We start from the raw sequence: 18,308 nt of genomic DNA, 5'->3' as shown, positions 1-18,308 counted from the left end.
CCCACTATGCCTCATCCAGCATCCACTGTGAGCACATAACCTGCAGTGTAGGATCATCGTACGGTGTCCAGACAAACTGCAACATAAGTTATGAGATAATCATCTGTAATACAAGCTAAATTAAAGGATAAGTAATTCTTAGAACTACAAGAGAGTTATATCTTATTGCTAACCTCATTAATCAGTAACTGGTCTAGTGACAGACGCCATTGGCAGATCCTCTGCTCATGTTGGTTCCTGTTTTGCTGCGGAAACCCTATCAAGCTATCAACAGTTGCAAGAATAACACGAATTCAATTTATGGAACATCATAATGAGTTACAAATTTGAAACACAAGCAAAGTGTTCGACTTGTCTATCATCAAGTAACACCCAATCAGTAACAAGATGTAACACCTCGCATACTATTGGAGGGTGTCTAGATCTCGGACATATGTTGGACTCGCTCACGAAGCCATGTCAACTTCAAGGAGAAATACTTATTCATCTACGCTCCCTGCTACTGAACCATTGGAGGCTTGGCACCAAGTAGTCACTCCACCAACTTCCAGGTCTCTGTGTCGTACCATTTGTAGAAATTACGAAAGCACCCCTCATTGGCTTCCCATGCGCGCGTGGGGCTCGAGGTGGTATGCAATGTCCTGCAGGGTGATGGTGCACTCACCCCGTGGCAGGTGGAATGTGTGGGTCTCCGGACGCCAGCGCTCTACAAATGTTGTGATCAGGGAGTTGTCAAAGACAAAGTCCCTGAAAGGCACCGTGTTGCCGAAGCCAGGCTTCTTCAAATATGGAACGATGTCTATACATATATGTGATAACATAAACATGAAGATAACAAGACTAATTGTAAAGTCAACTGTCCTGGCGACGTGCCATGTCTCATTCAATCGATTGATGTCCGGATCATGTGTATTTTGTGCGCGCCATCTTAGAGTTACTCAACAGTATGGTCAGAAAAGGATAGAAGAGAGGAAAAAATGGTCGAAAAGTTAGAAATGGGGTCCGAAACGTTGCTATCAACGACATGTATATATAGGACGCGCCGAGTCTTATCTCGTTTAAAGTGTAAATGAGACAAGTTTACAATATCTTGTTTACACTGTAAATAAGATATACACGTGTTACTCGTTCTGTCTTATCTCGTTTATACTGTAAATGAGATAAGACATGCTACGTATTTTTATAATTATTTTTAAAATTATTTAGTTGCGTAAATAAATTTTATTTATTAAAAAAACATCCTTCAAATGACTTTAAAAGATATATGTTTATAGATGTGGCAAATATGCGACTCTAAAAGTGTATTACGTCTCATGTTTTGGCGGCCTAACTGCTAGAAATATTATTTTTATTTAAACTGAGATTGTATAAATTAAAGTATGAGAATAAGTAACTTCAAGTACTTAAATCGAAAACTTTGAGTTTAATATAGACTTCAAAAAATGATAATTAACATGTGAACAATAATTCTACAATCTAATCTCTCGTATATTGTATTTCAATAGCAAAAAAATATTCTAAATAAAAAATAAAAATTAATATTCTTGTAAAATTCATTATTTCATAATTAAAAAAATGGTCTAAATAACAAATTCAATGTAGTATATTAAAATAAAAAAATTAAACTCCTTTATCTCAAAATCTAAAAGCTGTTCGGTTGGGAGGAGCGGGAGAATTGGCTTTGACTTTAGCGTCAACTTGTTTCAGAAAAGCATAAGTTTTTGGTTTGGTTGTGTCTTAAGGAGGCTCTTCCTACTGCAAGTTTTCGCTTTAGAAGAGGGATGTCGTCATCGGATAGGTACCTAAGATGTCTTTCTAGTCAGGAATCGGTTTTACATTGTATTTAGAATTGTCCAAAAGTTCAGCTTGTACGACATAGGTTGGATATTTTTTGTCATCCTTTGGATTTGAAGAACTGGTTCTTGTATCATAGCAGAGAGCATCTGTTCAAGTTCTTTTGGGGCTTTGGTGGATATGGTGAGTAAGGAATAATGACATCTTTATTCTTCATGAAACTTGGCCTCCGAAAAAAGTGATTTGTCTGGCATTAACTTCAGAAAATGAGCTTAGGTATATTTTTGAATTACAACGTATGTCCCTTCCTTCTACTCTAAATGGTTTTTGGAATCCCCATCTATTGGTACTTTTAAGTTTAGTTGTGATGCTAGTTATCTTGGTTCGAGTGATAGTAGTGATTTTGCTTGTGTTATCAGAGATTGTGATGGAAGTTTGCAAAGGAGGTGTTTGGGAATGATTGAGAGTAAAATAATATTCTTCAAGGGGAATTGTTTGCTATTTGGAGAGGATATCTCTTAGCTTGGGATGTGGGTCAACGAGATGTTATTTGTGAGACGGATTGTGTGGAAACATTTAATATTGTTACTAATCACCAAGATGGTTTTGGGTTTATTGATCCATTGGTGTTTAAAATAAGAAATATCATGTATTGAAATTGGTGTGTTGACTTTCATTTGATTATGGGAGATGCAAATACGGTGACGGATACTATGGCAAAGATGACGACGAAATTACAACTTTCTCATGAGGAACTTCTTTCACCTTGGGAGGAGTTTAAAAGTAGTCTTAAACGGGACTGTCCCTCTATTTAAGTAATTCCTTTGTTTTGTTTGTTTTCTTTTTCTTTGTTTAGTTTATTTCAGTCACAATAAATAAATAAATAAAATTAAAGGCATGCGTTTGTTGGCTCGTCCACCAATATCTACGAATATTGTTATGTGATATGCGAGTTATTGGACTCTTTATAGGTCAAATTTAATACTTAATTTGTTTTTTTAACAGGATCTTTTATCTAAATAAATAAATTAATGATTGAAATAAATAATTATAAAAATTATTATCGAAATCCATCTTCCAACTTTATCTTATTCACAGTGTAATCGAGATAAATTTGTATAAATCTCACTGTAAATAAGATAAAACATGTACGCGTGATACGTGTATATGTTGTTTAAAGTATAAATGAGATACGTGTTAAACTAATGCGTTTATAGTATAAACAAGATATAGTGAGATAAATTTTTAACTACTATAAAAGGATGGACAATTTTTGATATTCTCCATACCTACATTTTATGCTTTCTTTTTTCTTGTTTTTTCTTAAAAAACTAGACAAAAATGTCTAATAATAATAGATATGTGGTTGTTTGTTGTACGAGAGATCGCGACAATAAAGTAATATTTGATACACAAGATAAAGTTGGAGAATGAATTTCGATAATAATTTTTGTAATTATTTATTTCAATAATTAATATATTTATTTAAATAAAAAATATTTTGTTAGCAGGCTAATCTGGTCGACCAACAGGCTATGACTTATTTGTCATGTGCTTGTGATTATGCTTATGGCTCTTAAATACATTCAAAAGAAATAATTTTTAAAACTAATTATTGTATTTATTAAAATTAAACCTTCATATAGTATTAAATATCTATACTTGTTTTTATTGTTTTGTGTTTATTAAAATTATTTTAAATTTTAAAAGTAATTTATCAAACACAATTATTGTAGTTTATGTTTGTTAAAAATTACTTTTTTTTCGATTTATTAAGCATATTTGTTACAAATTTTAAAAAGCTATATTTCAAAAAATAATTTAATTATTTATTTTTGAAAAATAAATATTTTACCATATAAAGTCTACATATAATAAAGCATAAAATATATCTAAATATTTGTTAATATATAAAATTATATTAAATTTTTTTAATTTTAAAAGCACAAAATATTTTATAAAAAATATCATTGTAAAACTTTCTTAGTACTCCTAATTAATTTTAAAAATTAAAAACCAAACATATTATATTTACTAGTATATTAATAGTATTAATATGTCTATTAATTCGCTTTTTTATTTGTTGTGTATGAAATTAATAAAAGTGAAATTACTTGAGATAATAAATAAATTATAACTTAATTAAGAGGCATTGGATTTAACTATTAAAAATAATAAATTATTTTTTATGAAATATATAAAACAAAAAGTACTTTAAAGAAAAAATTAGACGCCACTCCTTTTGTATATTTTCCATTATATAAAATAAATATTTACCAAACATTTAAAAAAATGCTTATGAAAAAACACAAATATCTTATCAATAAACTTTACCGATTAGACCCTAAATGCCTAAATGGGCAAGCTGAAAATGTTTTATTGCGCGGAAAGTGGCCGCAACTGGCAAGTTGGCAAGTGTCCAATTCCCGAGCAATAATGAGAATCCAATCTTAACTCTCTCAAGTCTCAAGTGTCCAACCAAACAGGCAAGTCCTTCGTCTTCATCATCGTCATTTTAGGAAGCAACTCCTTAACGTCTTCCTGATCAATATTTTAATTCTTAATGTTGCACCTTGTTCATGCATGATGGTCGATGCACCTCACCTAACCTCTCTTTTGTTTTCTTGATACCAATTTCGATTTTTTCTTGTTTTAATTTCTTAATCCATGTGAAGAAGAAAACCCGAGAATCTATTCATCACATTTACCTTGTCCCTTTATGAAGTATAAAGACTTAGAATATATAATATTATTTGATTAAAGGACAAAACTTAACCACGCCTTAGCTTAAATGTCATGTTTTCTTTCTTCTTTTTATTTCACTCTTCCAATATGAAACTACTTACGAGGTGCCGAATCCCAAAAACTTCCATTGAGAATTGAACAGAGTGCACCCACGGTCAATGCAAATTTCTATTCAACTTCAACATGTTGTGCAAGTAGTAATATCCATGTTTGTCCACACCCAAATTTGAAGCATGTGCTATATCCAGCACGTAAAGGCCACTAGTAATACTCAAATGACTAAAGACAGGACAGGTTCTTTGATTAGGAGAAACTATATTTTCTTATATTACTAAGTGTATATGTTTTTTGGAGACCACTTTAATAAAGACACAAAAAATATCTTTTTTTAAAGACGCATATACGTGTTATAATATGATTAGATATCTTTATTAAATCGGTTAATAAGCTATTTTTTAATAAATCAGAATAAAATCGATTTATTATAGCAAAAATAATAAACCCAATTGTCCGTATTATAATTATTAGATTCGGTTTGTTTCGATCGATTTACACAATCTAAACCGAATTATATTTAAATTTTTTGATAAAAAGACAAATATATCCTTGACTTTTCATTTTGTGGACATTTTAATCCCTAATAATTTAAAAATACAATTAAGTCCTTATTAAAAAAAATTTCTAACCCTAACCCTTATCCCTGTCCAAACCCAAATTCAAGCCTAATCTCTCACTAAAATTTATCAAGCTGACCCGAAAATTAAAAAAATCTAGTCCTAGCATATCCTTTCTCTCCCTTTTCTCATTGGAGCTCGAGCGGAGTAAAACCGGACACTTATAGTTACAATGCGATACTCCTATCATCTTTCTTTCGACCTCTTATTGATCACAAGCCCCGCTGCTATCACACCCACGCTTCCCCATCCACACAAGTCTCTGGGCCATTATTATCAAACCTTGTGAATGAAATATCTCATGTACTAAGTGATCACCGAGATCCTCGCCATGATCTAGAAATGTCTCTCAATCCATATTTAGCACAAATATCTACAAATTTGGTTGAACAGGTATTGAAGAGGTGTAAGAATCTTAGCTTCCCATGTCACAGATTCTTTCTTTGGGCTAAATCAATTTCATGTTTCCAATATAGTGTTGAGAGCTTCCACATTTTGGTGGATATCTTAGGAAGCCGTAAACAGTTTGCCATACTCTGGGATTTTCTCATAGAAATGAGAGAATATTCTCTTTGTGAAATCAGAAGCGAGATGTTTTGGCTCATTTTTTGAGCATATAGCCAGACAAATTTGTCAGACGGAGCAATACGATCTTTCATGAGAATGGATGAATTTAGAATAAAGCCAACAGTTCATGATTTTGATAAGCTGTTGTACTTTTTATGCAAGAGGAAACATATCAAGTAAGTTCAAAATTTTTTTGATCAAGTTAAGAATTATTTTGTGTTAATGCTAAAACTTACAACATTTTGATAAGTGGATGGGGTGAGATTGGTGATTCAGGAAAGGCCCGTGCGTTGTTTGATGCAATGCTTGAATAAGGATGTCCAGTGGATTTGCTTGCATATAATAATTTGTTAGATGCCCTTTGCAAAGGAGGTAATGTCAATGAAGCTTCAGTATTTTCATGATATCATGTCAAAAGGAGTTGTGCCAGATGCTTTTACTTACTCAATATTCATTCATTCATACTGCAACGCAAATGACATGTATTCGGCTTTTAGGGTTCTTGATAAAATGAGAAGGTATGACCTTTTGCCTAATGTGTTTACATACAATTGTGTTATAAAGAAACTTTGTAAGAATGAAAAGGTGCAAGAAGCTTATCAGCTATTGGATGAAATGATTTCAAGAGGAGTAAAACCGGACACTTGGAGTTACAATGCGATACTCACTTACCACTGTGACCATTATGAGGTCAATAGGGCTCTAAAGTTGACATTTAGAATGGTGAATGATAACTGTCTTCCTGATCGCCATACATATAACATGGTGCTGAAATTGCTGATTAGGATAGGAAGGTTTGACAAGGCAATTGAAATTTGGGAAAACATGGGAGAGAATAAGTTTTATCCTTCTCTGTCTACATATTCTGTCATGATTCATGGTTTATGCAAGAAAAAGGGAAAGCTAGAGGAGGCATGTAAGTACTTCGAGATGATGATTGATGAAAGAATACCGCCTTACGATACTACTATTGAGTTGCTGCGGAATCATCTCCTAGGGTTGGGATTGTTGGATTACATTGAAATACTAATTGTTAAGATGAGGCAAAGCACTTCCTGTTCAATTCAAGAATCAGCAAAAATTACGAATGGTGATAGGGCATATCCTAATAATTTGAGGCATGATAAAACAGACATAGAAAGTGACTAAAGAAGTGGCCAATTATTTCTCCTTAACTGTTGTTGATGAAATACACCAGGCACCATTTTTTACAGCAGAGATCATATTGAAGATTTTATATCTTTGGGTAATGATCAACTAATGTATAATTTAAATTGAAGAGTGCATATGCCTCCTAAACATCCTTACATGTTAAGAGTGCATGGCTAGTTGAATTGATTGATGATGCCAGGGCATCTAGGCCAGTTTCACTGACATTTTCTTTACTGTTTTAAGGTAGTTTCATGCAATTTCTTAGAGAATAACGCAAGTTTTAGATGAAAATACACTCACACCTTGATTCAAGCAACTATTGTGAATTTCACATGATTTCATGAGGATTTTGCAAGAATTGAATGACAAATTGATGATGCATAATCTCATAACTTTGACTAGAGCTTTGATGCACTTTATTTGCTTGATTTCAGGACAAAGGAAGAAAGGAAGAACCATGTTAGTAGCCACGTTAACCTAGTTAACGTGACCACTAACGTGGAATGGGGAAGAGCTTGCAACGTTAATGAGAAAAATGATCACCAATAACGCCTGCGAAGCCATCATAGGCCCACGTTAATTGCCAAGTTAACTAGGTTAACGTGGTAGTTAACGTGGAGACAAAGAAAGCTCCAACGTTAATGGTAAATGTGAACACTAATAACGCTCCAAAATGTGGCAATGAACCACATTAAGAGTCACGTTAACTTAGTTAACGTGAACTCTAACGTGGAAGAGAGGAACAATGCCAACGTTAGTGACACTCACTTTTGTCACTAACGTTGGATCAAACTAGCATTGCCCACGTTAGTGGTCACGTTAAGACCACTAACGTGAAAGTTAACGTGGAGCTAAGATTGATGAGCCAACGTTAGTGACACTCACCTTTGTCACTAACGTTGGAGATGGCATTCACTACCACGTTAGTGGCCACGTTAACTTAGTTAACGTGAGCTCTAACGTGGAGAGTAGGGGCACTTAGAGCGTTAGTGACAAAGGTGAGTGCCACTAACGCTCTCGAAGATGAGGCATACCCACGTTAAGAGCCACATTAGTTACACTAACGTGAACTTTAACGTAGGGACAAGGGGCACAAGGCAACGTTATTGGGAAAGGTGAGTCCCAATAATGCTTGCGAAGGTTAATAAGGCAACGTTAGTGGTCACGTTAGTGCCACTAACGTTGGAGTTAACGTGAATTATATGGGGTTGGAACGTTAGTGAAAAAGGTGATTGCCACTAACGTTCTCGAACCCACAATGTCACTTAATGTTAACTTCACTAACGCCCATGCCTAATTCATACATTTCTTCAAGCTGAGCCCACTAAAGATTGTAACTGCTTCAACTCAAGATCTAAGGCCCACATCCAAGACTTGAAGAACTCACTAGAAGATCAAGAGAAGTAGTATATATAGGAGTAGTTTTGAACTATAGAGAAGCTTGGCAATTTGGAGAACTACCCTCTGTATATTTACTTTTCTGCACTTTTAGCTAAGGATGTATTCTTTTCTGCCATTTTCCATTTCTAGAGCTATGAACAACTAAACCCCTTTCATTGGGTTAGGGAGCTCTGTTGTAATTTGATGGATCAATTATAGTTTTCATTCTCTTCTTCTTTCCTCTCTTTTGATTTACTAGAAAGCTTTCGATCTTAATTCAATTGGTTAGTTGTATTGGAAAAGAAACTCTCCATAATTGGATCTCCTCTGAGCCTTGGAAAAGGGATGAGGAGATCATGCTAGAAATGCTTTCTCATGTTGGACCAAATTGGGATCTGGGCGGATATAGTGACATGTAATCCTCCCAACACTTTGATTTGGAAATACATGTGGTATAATCAGTGACCACACTTCATCTCTTCCCATGAGCAATTAAATCAAGGAATTGGGCAATTGTTCAAGCTTAGAGAGATTGGGTTGCCAAGGAATTGGATCCCAATCACTTAAGATTGCCAAGGAGATCAATAGATGCTTTGATTGAGGAAGAGATGAAAATTAATTTGATCCGGAGAATACAACATCTCCTGAGCCCAATGAATTCCCCATTTCTGATCTTACCCATTCTCTTTACTTTTTGCCATTTATTTACATGCTCATTTCTCCAAATCCCATCTAAGATTCTGCACTTTATTTTCTGCTATTTACTTTTTCGCCATTTAATTTTCTGCAATTCTCAAACTACATTCTGTTTAGCTCAACTAGCATACTCTTTCAACTAAAGTTGCTTGACCAATCAATCCCTGTGGGATTCGACCTCACTCTATTGTGAGTTTTTACTTGACGATAATTCGGTATACTTGCCGAAGGGAAATTTGTTGAGAGACAAGTTTTCATGCATCAAGTTTATGGCGCCGTTGCCGGGGATTGATTTTGTATCAACAATGATTAAGTTGGACGTTCACTAGATTGAGCATTTTTCTTTTGTTTGTTCACTTTATTCAATTGTTTACCTTCAGTTTGTTTCGTTTCTTCCTCACCCCCTATACCCCCTCTGTTTTCTTTCTTTCTTTATTATTATTTACAATTCTGCTCACTAACCAACTAACTGTTTGATAATTTGCACCACTCACACTAACAATTACTCTAACAAGAATAACCTCTTTATTTCATCTCTTGCTGTGTGTTTTGTTAGTTGTATGACAGGGAGAAGAGAGGGAGCTTCAACTTCCTTCGATTCAGAACCTGAAAGAACCCTCCGGAGAATAAGGAGGGAAGCAAGAGGGAAAGGAGTTGTTGGTGCTGAGGAAGAGGAAGAGTATTTTGAAACCAACATGGAGGAGAACTTGGAAAACAATCATGAAAGAAAAGCTCATAACCATGCTAGAAAAGGCTCTGCAAACCATGCTGGGCAAGAAAGGAGAGTTCTAGGCTTCTACATCAATCCAAATCCAGGAAACTGTGGAAGTAGCATCCAAAAGCCCACCATACATGCCAACAACTTTGAATTAAAATCCCAGCTAATCACCCTTGTTCAGAACAATTGCTCATTTGGAGGTAGTGCTCAAGAAGACCCCAATCAACATCTAACTACCTTCCTGAGAATTTGTGACACTGTGAAGTCTAATGGAGTCCACCCGGATGTCTATAGGCTGCTTTTGTTCCCTTTTTCACTCAGGGACAAAGCATCCAAGTGGCTTGAATCCTTCCTAAAGGAGAGCTTGACAAATTGGAAAGATGTGGTGAACAAGTTTTTGGCAAGATTCTACCCTCCTCAAAGAATTAATAGGCTGAGAGCTGAGGTGCAAACCTTCAGGCAACAAGATGGTGAGACTCTCTATGAGGCATGGAAGAGGTTCAAGGACTTAACAAGAAGATGCCAACCAGATATGTTCAATGAATGGGTTCAACTTCACATTTTCTATGAAGGTCTTTCTTATGAGTCAAAGAAGGATGTAGACCATTCATCAGGGGCTCTCTAAACAACAAAAAAACCATTAAAGAAGCCATAGATGTCATTGAAACAGTAGCTAAGAATGACTACTTCTATGCCTCTGAAAGAAGCAATACTCGAGGAGTAATGGAGCTGAACCACATGGATGCATTGCTAGCTCAAAATAAGATGATCACCAAGCAGCTAGCAGATCTTACCAAGAAGGTGGAGGAAAACCAAGTTGCAGTAGTCATCACTTCATCACCAGCTCAAGAAGGAGTGAATATAGGAGAAGAAGGTGACTGGGAACAAGCCAACTATGTTGGAAACTCACATAGACAAATCCATGATCCATACTCCAAAACGTACAACTCTGGATGGAGAAATCACCCCAACTTTGGGTGGGGAAATCAACAAGACCAAGGCCAAGACCAGAGACGCTACCACCACAACCCCAACAATAATGCAACTCACCAACATCCCTCACAGAGGTCCTATCAACAACCACCTAATTTCAACCCACCATCACTAACCGAGGATAGACTTTCAAAGATTGCAACTCTACTTGAAGACATATGTAGATAAATCCAAGACAATAAAGTGTTTAAGGAGGAAGTGCGAGCCAATATCAAAGACCAAGGGGAAAACATCAAGAAACTGGAGTCTGAAGTAGGGTATCTAGCTCAACAAATTCCCAAACCGATTGATGGTTTTCCAAGTGACACAGAGAAGAACCCAAGAGGAGAAACAAAGAAAGTAAGGTGGGAAGAATGTAAGATGATCACCACAAGTGATGAGAGGAGTATGGAGGAAGTAGAACACCTCTAAGATAGTCCAAAGGAAAATCATGAAGAAAGAAACTCTGTACCTCGACTCACACTCAAGGAAGAGATGAAGGAGAGAGAGATACTGAACCCATATGCACCCTTCCCCCACAGGCTTAAGGGTGGTGTAGCAGGGAGAATGTATTCAAGGTTTCTCGACATGTTTGCATCTCTTGATGTAAATATACCATTCATTAAGGCCCTCCAGCAAATGCCCTCCTACATCAAGTATATAAAGGAGCTACTAGCCAAAAAAACTTCATTGAAGGGTGGACAAACAATAAAGATGAACAGGGATTGCAGTGCTCTCATTCAAACAGAGCCACCCACAAAGAAGAAGGATCCAGGAAGTTTCCACATTCCCTGTGCTATAGAAAAGACAATGATTGATAAGGGGCTCTGTGACCTGGTGGTGGACGAAATTGTGATCACTATTCTTTGTACTTGTATGGATTTATTCAATAATTGTCTTTATTTGAATTCACAACTCCGTTCAACTAACCAGCAAGTGTACTGGGTCGTCCAAGTAATAAACCTTACGTGAGTAAGGGTCGATCCCACAGAGATTGTTGGTATGAAGCAAGCTATGATCACATTGTAAATCTCAGTTAGGTAGATTAAAATTGGTTTATGGTTTCGAAAATAGAAATAAGAAAATAAATAATAAAAGGGATAGAATACTCATGCAGATTCATTGGTGGGAATTTCAGATAAGCGAATGGAGATACTGTGTGGCTCAAGGTAGCCTGCTCTCCCCCTGCTTCAACTCAATCTTTTTTTACTCCTTTCCATGGCAAGCTGTGTATAGGGGTTCACCATCAGCGGTGGCTACTTTCAATCCTCTCGGGAAAATGATCCTATGCGGCTGTCACTCGCACGGCTAATCGTCTGGAGGCATCACCCATGGTTGATGGCTACATCCCATCCTCGCAGTGAAAACTACGCTCACGCACTCTGTCACAGCACGGCTAATCACTGGTTGGTTCCTGCGCCTACTGGAATAGAATCCCTTGATTCTTTTGCGTCTGTCACTAACGCCCAGCACTTGCAAGTTTGAAGTACGTCACAGTCATTCATTACCGGAATCCTACTTGGAATACCACAGACAAGGTGAGACTTTCCGGATTCCCAGGATCTTACTTGGAATACCACAGACAAGGTGAGACTTTCCGGATCCTCATAAATGCCGCCATCTATCTAGCTTATACCACGAAGATTCTGTTGGGGAATCTAAGAGATACACATTCAAGCTCTGTTGCATGTAGAACGGAAGTGGTTGTCAATCACGTGCGTTCATAAGTGAGAATGATAATGAGGGTTACTTATCATCATATTCATCATGTTCTTGGGTACGAATGAATATCTTGGAATAAGAATAAGAGAGATTTGAATAAAAGACAATGGAATTGCATTAATACTTGAGGTACAGCAGAGCTCCACACCCTTAATCTATGGTGTGCAGAAACTCCACCGTTGAAAATACATAAGCAAAAGGTTCAGGCATGGCCGAATGGCCAGCCCTCTCCATGATCAAGTGACCGAATATTCAAGAGATTATACTGTCAAAAGATATCTAATACAATAGATAAATGTTCTATTTATAATAAACTAGCTCCTAGGGTTTACATGAGTAAGTAATTGATGCATAAATTCACTTCCGGGGCCCACTTGGTGTATGCTTGGGCTGAGCTTAATCAATCCACGAGCTAAGGCTTCTCTTGGAGTTGAACTTCGAGTTATGACGTGTTTTGGGCGTTCAACTCCGGATCATGACGTTTTTCTGGCGTTTAACTTCAGACAGCAGCATGAACTTGGCGTTCAACGCCAAGTTACGTCGTCAATCTTCGAATAAAGTATGGACTATTATATATTGCTGGAAAGCCCTGGATGTCTACTTTCCAACGCCGTTGAGAGCGCGCCATTTGGAGTTCTGTAGCTCCAGAAAATCCATTTCGAGTGCAGGGAGGTCAGATTCCAACAGCATCAGCAGTCCTTTTGTCAGCCTTCTTCAGAGTTTTGCTCAAATCCCTCAATTTCAGCCAGAATTTACCTGAAATCACAGAAAAACACACAAACTCATAGTAAAGTCCAGAAATGTGAATTTAACATAAAAACTAATGAAAACATCCCTAAAAGTAGCTCAAACTTACTAAAAACTATATAAAAACAATGCCAAAAAGCGTATAAATTATCCGCTCATCACCTGGGAGCGAGCATCAACTTAATGCCTCTATCCCTCATGAAAAAGCTTCAAATCAATGAGCTAACACCCACAGATGTAATCATCAAACTGGATGACAAAACCCAAAAGCAAGCATTAGGAGTGGTTGAGAATGTGTTAGTGAAGGTTGGAAACTACTTCCTCCCCACAGATTTTGTCATCCTGGAAATGGATGAGAATTCTATTCACCCCATAATTCTGGGAAGGCCATTCTTAGTCACAGCCAAAGCACTTATAGATATGGAGCGAGGAGAGCTAGTATTGAGAATACATGATGAGCAGCTCACCTTCAATGTTTTCAAACTCTCACAAGAAGTAGATCATGATAACAAAGAGCTGAAGAAAGAGTCAAACAAGGGAGATCAAGCACTACCCCTAAGAACTCCTGTGGCTAACAACCAATGTGATCAGAAAGAACATCAACCAAGTGCAATCCAAAAGGAACCAGACCCACCAGAGTCATATGAAATAGGCAACAAAAACATTCTCAAAGAGGAAAACACAAGGAACAAATTGACATCAAGGAACACAAGAAAAAAGGTCCCAAGGGGATGGAAAAATAAGAAAATCCCTATAGAAGACTTCTCACCAGGAGATAAAGTGGTCTCTACATACTTTCCATCTATACCACCTCACCTCCCCACTATTCCATCTCAGCTGCCTCCAGTATACACCATCAACAAAATTTTATCTCTGGAACATGTGGAACTGCTCAACAAAGCTAATGGAAATAGATTCACTGCAAGGGGAGAAGATTTTAAGCACTACCAACCACCTTGACAAGGACCAAACGTCAAGCTAATGACGCTAAAGAAGCGCTTCATGGGAGGCAACCCATGTTCTATACCCTCTCTCTTTAATCTCTAATAGTAGTAATAAAGCAAATTTCATGGATTTTTAAATCAATTTTGACAACCAATATAAGACCCCTTACATGCAGCATATAGTACATGCTAAGTTTGGTGTTCAAGGCGCACCAAGAGGGCTTGAACACACTTCATGATGAGAGATTATTTCTGAATCTTGTTGCACCATATGATCACAAACAAGTTTGGTGTACCAACGTTGCATGCATGGACAATTTAATGGTTGATTGATTTACATTCATAAAAAGCATTTAGTATTTAAAAACAAAAGAAAAATATTTTTTTCTAGTAGCTAGTTCACACCTTAAGTCTTCCCACCAAAATTTTCAATTAACCGTTTGCATTCCTTTTGTCTTGTATAGGAAATCAAAAAGGGCATTGATGGTACTTGACAGGACAATCAAAGAAGGGAGATTCGGCCACTATACCAAGGAAACCTCACACTTGTCTTCAAGGGGAGTATCTTTGGAAGTGTTACCATGCAACATTGGGAGTTAGATAGCTTTGGAGACCGAACCAAAACCCTCATAAAGGGGTGATCCTCGTGCTTATCCAATGGCAAACCCTAACCACGACCAGATTATAAAAGATATCTGTGTGCAAGAAGCAGATTGGGACAGAGACCTTAATGAAAAACCCAGATTTATAAAAAGAGGAGACCTCCTTCCTAAGGCTAAGGGTTGGTTTGAAATTGTAAGGAGATCTATCCTCCTAGCCGGAAACAACTCAGAGGTAAACCTTAAGAGAGCAACAATGGTGCAATGCATAATGAAGGGAGGAGAAATCAAGGTTCATGAACTCATAGCCCAAGGCATTCGGAAGCTTGCTGATGATTAGATTTTTGACGGTTTAGAATTTCACAAATGAATTCTCGTTGCAAGTATAGTTTCTAAACCAATAATAATCCTTTCATACAAAAGATTGTTTGTCACAAGTAACAAACCCCTAAAATTAATAACCGAAGTATTCAAACCTCGGGTTGTTCTCCCTAGGAATTGTAATGAAGTGTTTTGTTATTGGTTGTGAGTTATTTTTGGGGTTTTAATAAGAATCGTGAAAGATAAATGGCAAGAAAGTAAACTAAGGCCTAAAAAGATCTTGGCAAGGGTTGGTGGTCAAGAATCTCTATCCTAATCACTAACCACAATATGAGAATTGGCAAGGATTAATCTCATTAAATCATCCTCTAACTGGTAGTAAAGGAAAGTCAAATGAGCTATATCAATCCTAGTCCATAAGTCGTAACTCTCCACTAATTCAATTAGTGAGAACTAGAGTCAATGGATCCCAATCATCAATTACTTGGACATTAGTAACTCAAGAGTTCCTAGGTTACCTTTCCAAGCCAAGAATATAAAACTCTACTCTAAAATCCAACCAAGCATTTCATCAAACACTTGGAAGGCATAAAAGGAAAGCATAGTAAATTGATAACAAGAATAGAATCCAACAACAATTATTGAAATGAATTAACAACAACAATAAAAAGAAACACATTTATTATGAATTACCTTGATTGAATTGAAAGAGAGTAGAAGAAACAAAAGTAGATCTACAACAAAATACAAGAACAACATAAAGGAAATTACAACAAAAGAATGGAAGGAGAATGAATGTAACAACAAGGAATTGAGAAGATAGAAGTAGAAGAGGATGTATTAAAATCTAGATCTAAGAACTAAACCTAATTCTAATCCTAATCCTAGAGAGAAGTGAGAGCTTCTCTCTCTAGAAACTACTTCTAAAACTAAACTATGACTAATGGTAACTAACATGTAAATGTTGTGAAGTATGTTCATTCCCCCTTCAATCCTCGGCTTAAATAGCATCAGAAATGAGTTGGATTGGGCCCACAAGGCTTTAGAATTCGCTGGCCACGTTTTGCTTTAAGTGAACCAGGTGGCAGCAACGGCGCGTGCGCGTACTATGCACGTGCGCGCCACCATACGTGTAGCAACTATAGCAAATCTTATATCATTTCGAAGCCCCGGATGTTAGCTTTCCAACCCAACAGAAACTGCATCATTTGGACCTCTATAGCTCAAGTTATGGTCGTTTAAGTGCGAAGAGGTCGGCTTGACAGCTTTCCGGTTCTTTCATTTCTTCATGAGTTCTCCAACTTTTCATGCTTTCTTTCTTCATTCCCTTGATCCAATCTTTGCCTCCTAAACCGTAAATCACTTAACAAACATATCAAGGCATCTAATGGAATCAAGGAGAATTAGATTTAGCTATTTTAGGTCCTAAAAAGCATGTTTTCACTCTTAAGCATAATTAAAGGAGAATATACAAAACCATGCTATTTCATTGAATAAATGTGGGTAAAAGGTTATAAAATCCCCTAAAATCAATACAAGATAAACCCTACAAATGGGGTTTATCAACCTCCCCACACTTAAACCAAGCATGTTCTCATGCTAAAATCAAGAATGAAATAAGGGTATGGCGTTTATTCAATGTAAATAAACTATATGCAATCTACCTATATGCAACTATCTATATGAATGCAATTGCTTGGTCAAAATAAATCAATTCCCAAGAAGCATATATGCACAAGGGCTAAGGACTAGCAATTCTAATCCAAAATTGATTTGAGTTATTAAATATTTTTACAAACTTGCATGAGAAGAGATGATCATAGGTGAAAACATGTAATTGAGCATCAAACCCTCACCGGATGTGTTTGCGCTCTATTCACTCAAGTGTTTAGGGTTGATTCTCTCAATTCTCCCCTAATCATGCTTTCCAAGATTTTTCTTCTTCTAACAATCAACATATATTTCATGCATGCATACAAGTATCATGAGGTCTTTTCTTTGATTGTAATGGGGCTAGGGTCAAGGTAGGATGCATATTTGGTCAAGTGAATTTGAAGTTTGAATCTTTGATAAGCTTAGACTTCCCACCTAACCTATATAATGACCTATACAATTAAGCTCTAACCTAACTACCCATTCCTCACTTTTTCACATACTCATGCATTTCCTTTTCATTTCACAACACTTATGCATTGATCTTTATTGAGCTTCACTTTGCTTTGGGGCATTTTGTCCCCTTTTTATTGCTTTTTCTTTTTCTTTTATTTTTCTATTTTTTTCTTTTCCATACTATTTTTCTTTTTCTTTTCTTTTTTTTTCTTTTGTTTTTCTCATTTTTTTTCTTCCTATATACAAGAGCATCAATGCATAAGGTCTATACATTTGATCAATACATGAGCATGTACCCAATTCCCAATATTTTCAATAAAAATACAAAACTACTGATGAGCGGATAATTTATACGCTTTTTGGCATTGTTTTTAGTATGTTTTTAGTATGATCTAGTTAGTTTTTAGTATATTTTTATTAGTTTTTAGTTAAAATTCACTTTTCTGGACTTTACTATGAGTTTGTGTGTTTTTCTGTGATTTCAGGTATTTTCTGGCTGAAATTGAGGGTTCTGAGCAAAAATCTGATTCATAGACTGAAAAGGACTGCAGATGCTGTTGGATTCTGACCTCCCTGCACTCGAAGTGGATTTTCTGGAGCTACAGAAGCCCAATTGGCGCGCTCTCAACGGCGTTGGAAAGTAGACATCTTGGGATTTCCAGCAATATATGATAGTCCATACTTTGCCCAAGATTTGATGGCCCAAACCGGCGTGGCAAATCAGCCTCAGAAATTCCAGCGTTTAACGCTGGAACTGGCATAAAACTTGGAGTTAAACGCCCAAACTGGCATAAAAGCTGGCGTTTAACTCCAGAAAAGGTCTCTACACGAAAATGCTTCATTGCTCAGTCCAAGCACACACCAAGTGGACCCAGAAGTGGATTTTTACGTCATTTACTCATTTCTGTATACCCTAGGTTACTAGTTTACTATTAATAGGATCTTTTGACATTGTATCTGCACTGGATGACACTTTACACATTTCTCATTGTATCGTCTACAGCATGAGTCTCTAAACCCATGGTTGGGGGTGAGGAGCTCTGCTGTGTCTTGATGGATTAATGCAATTACTACTGTTTTTCATTCAATCATGCTTGCTTCCATTCTAAGATATTACTTGTCCTTAAACCGGATGAATGTGATGATCCGTGACAATCATCATCATTCT

At 36.6% G+C, this 18,308-nt stretch overlaps 1 pseudogene; it reads left to right on the top strand.

The window, feature by feature from the left end:
- The first annotated feature begins 456 nt into the window (after positions 1–456).
- LOC112805465 (pentatricopeptide repeat-containing protein At1g52640, mitochondrial-like) lies at positions 457–7,116 on the top strand (annotated as a pseudogene).
- Positions 7,117–18,308: the final 11,192 nt, after the last annotated feature.

This window comes from Arachis hypogaea, chromosome 6 (genome assembly GCF_003086295.3).
Source record: "Arachis hypogaea cultivar Tifrunner chromosome 6, arahy.Tifrunner.gnm2.J5K5, whole genome shotgun sequence".
NCBI lineage: Eukaryota > Viridiplantae > Streptophyta > Magnoliopsida > Fabales > Fabaceae > Arachis > Arachis hypogaea.
This window is presented reverse-complemented; position numbering and strand designations above follow the sequence as displayed.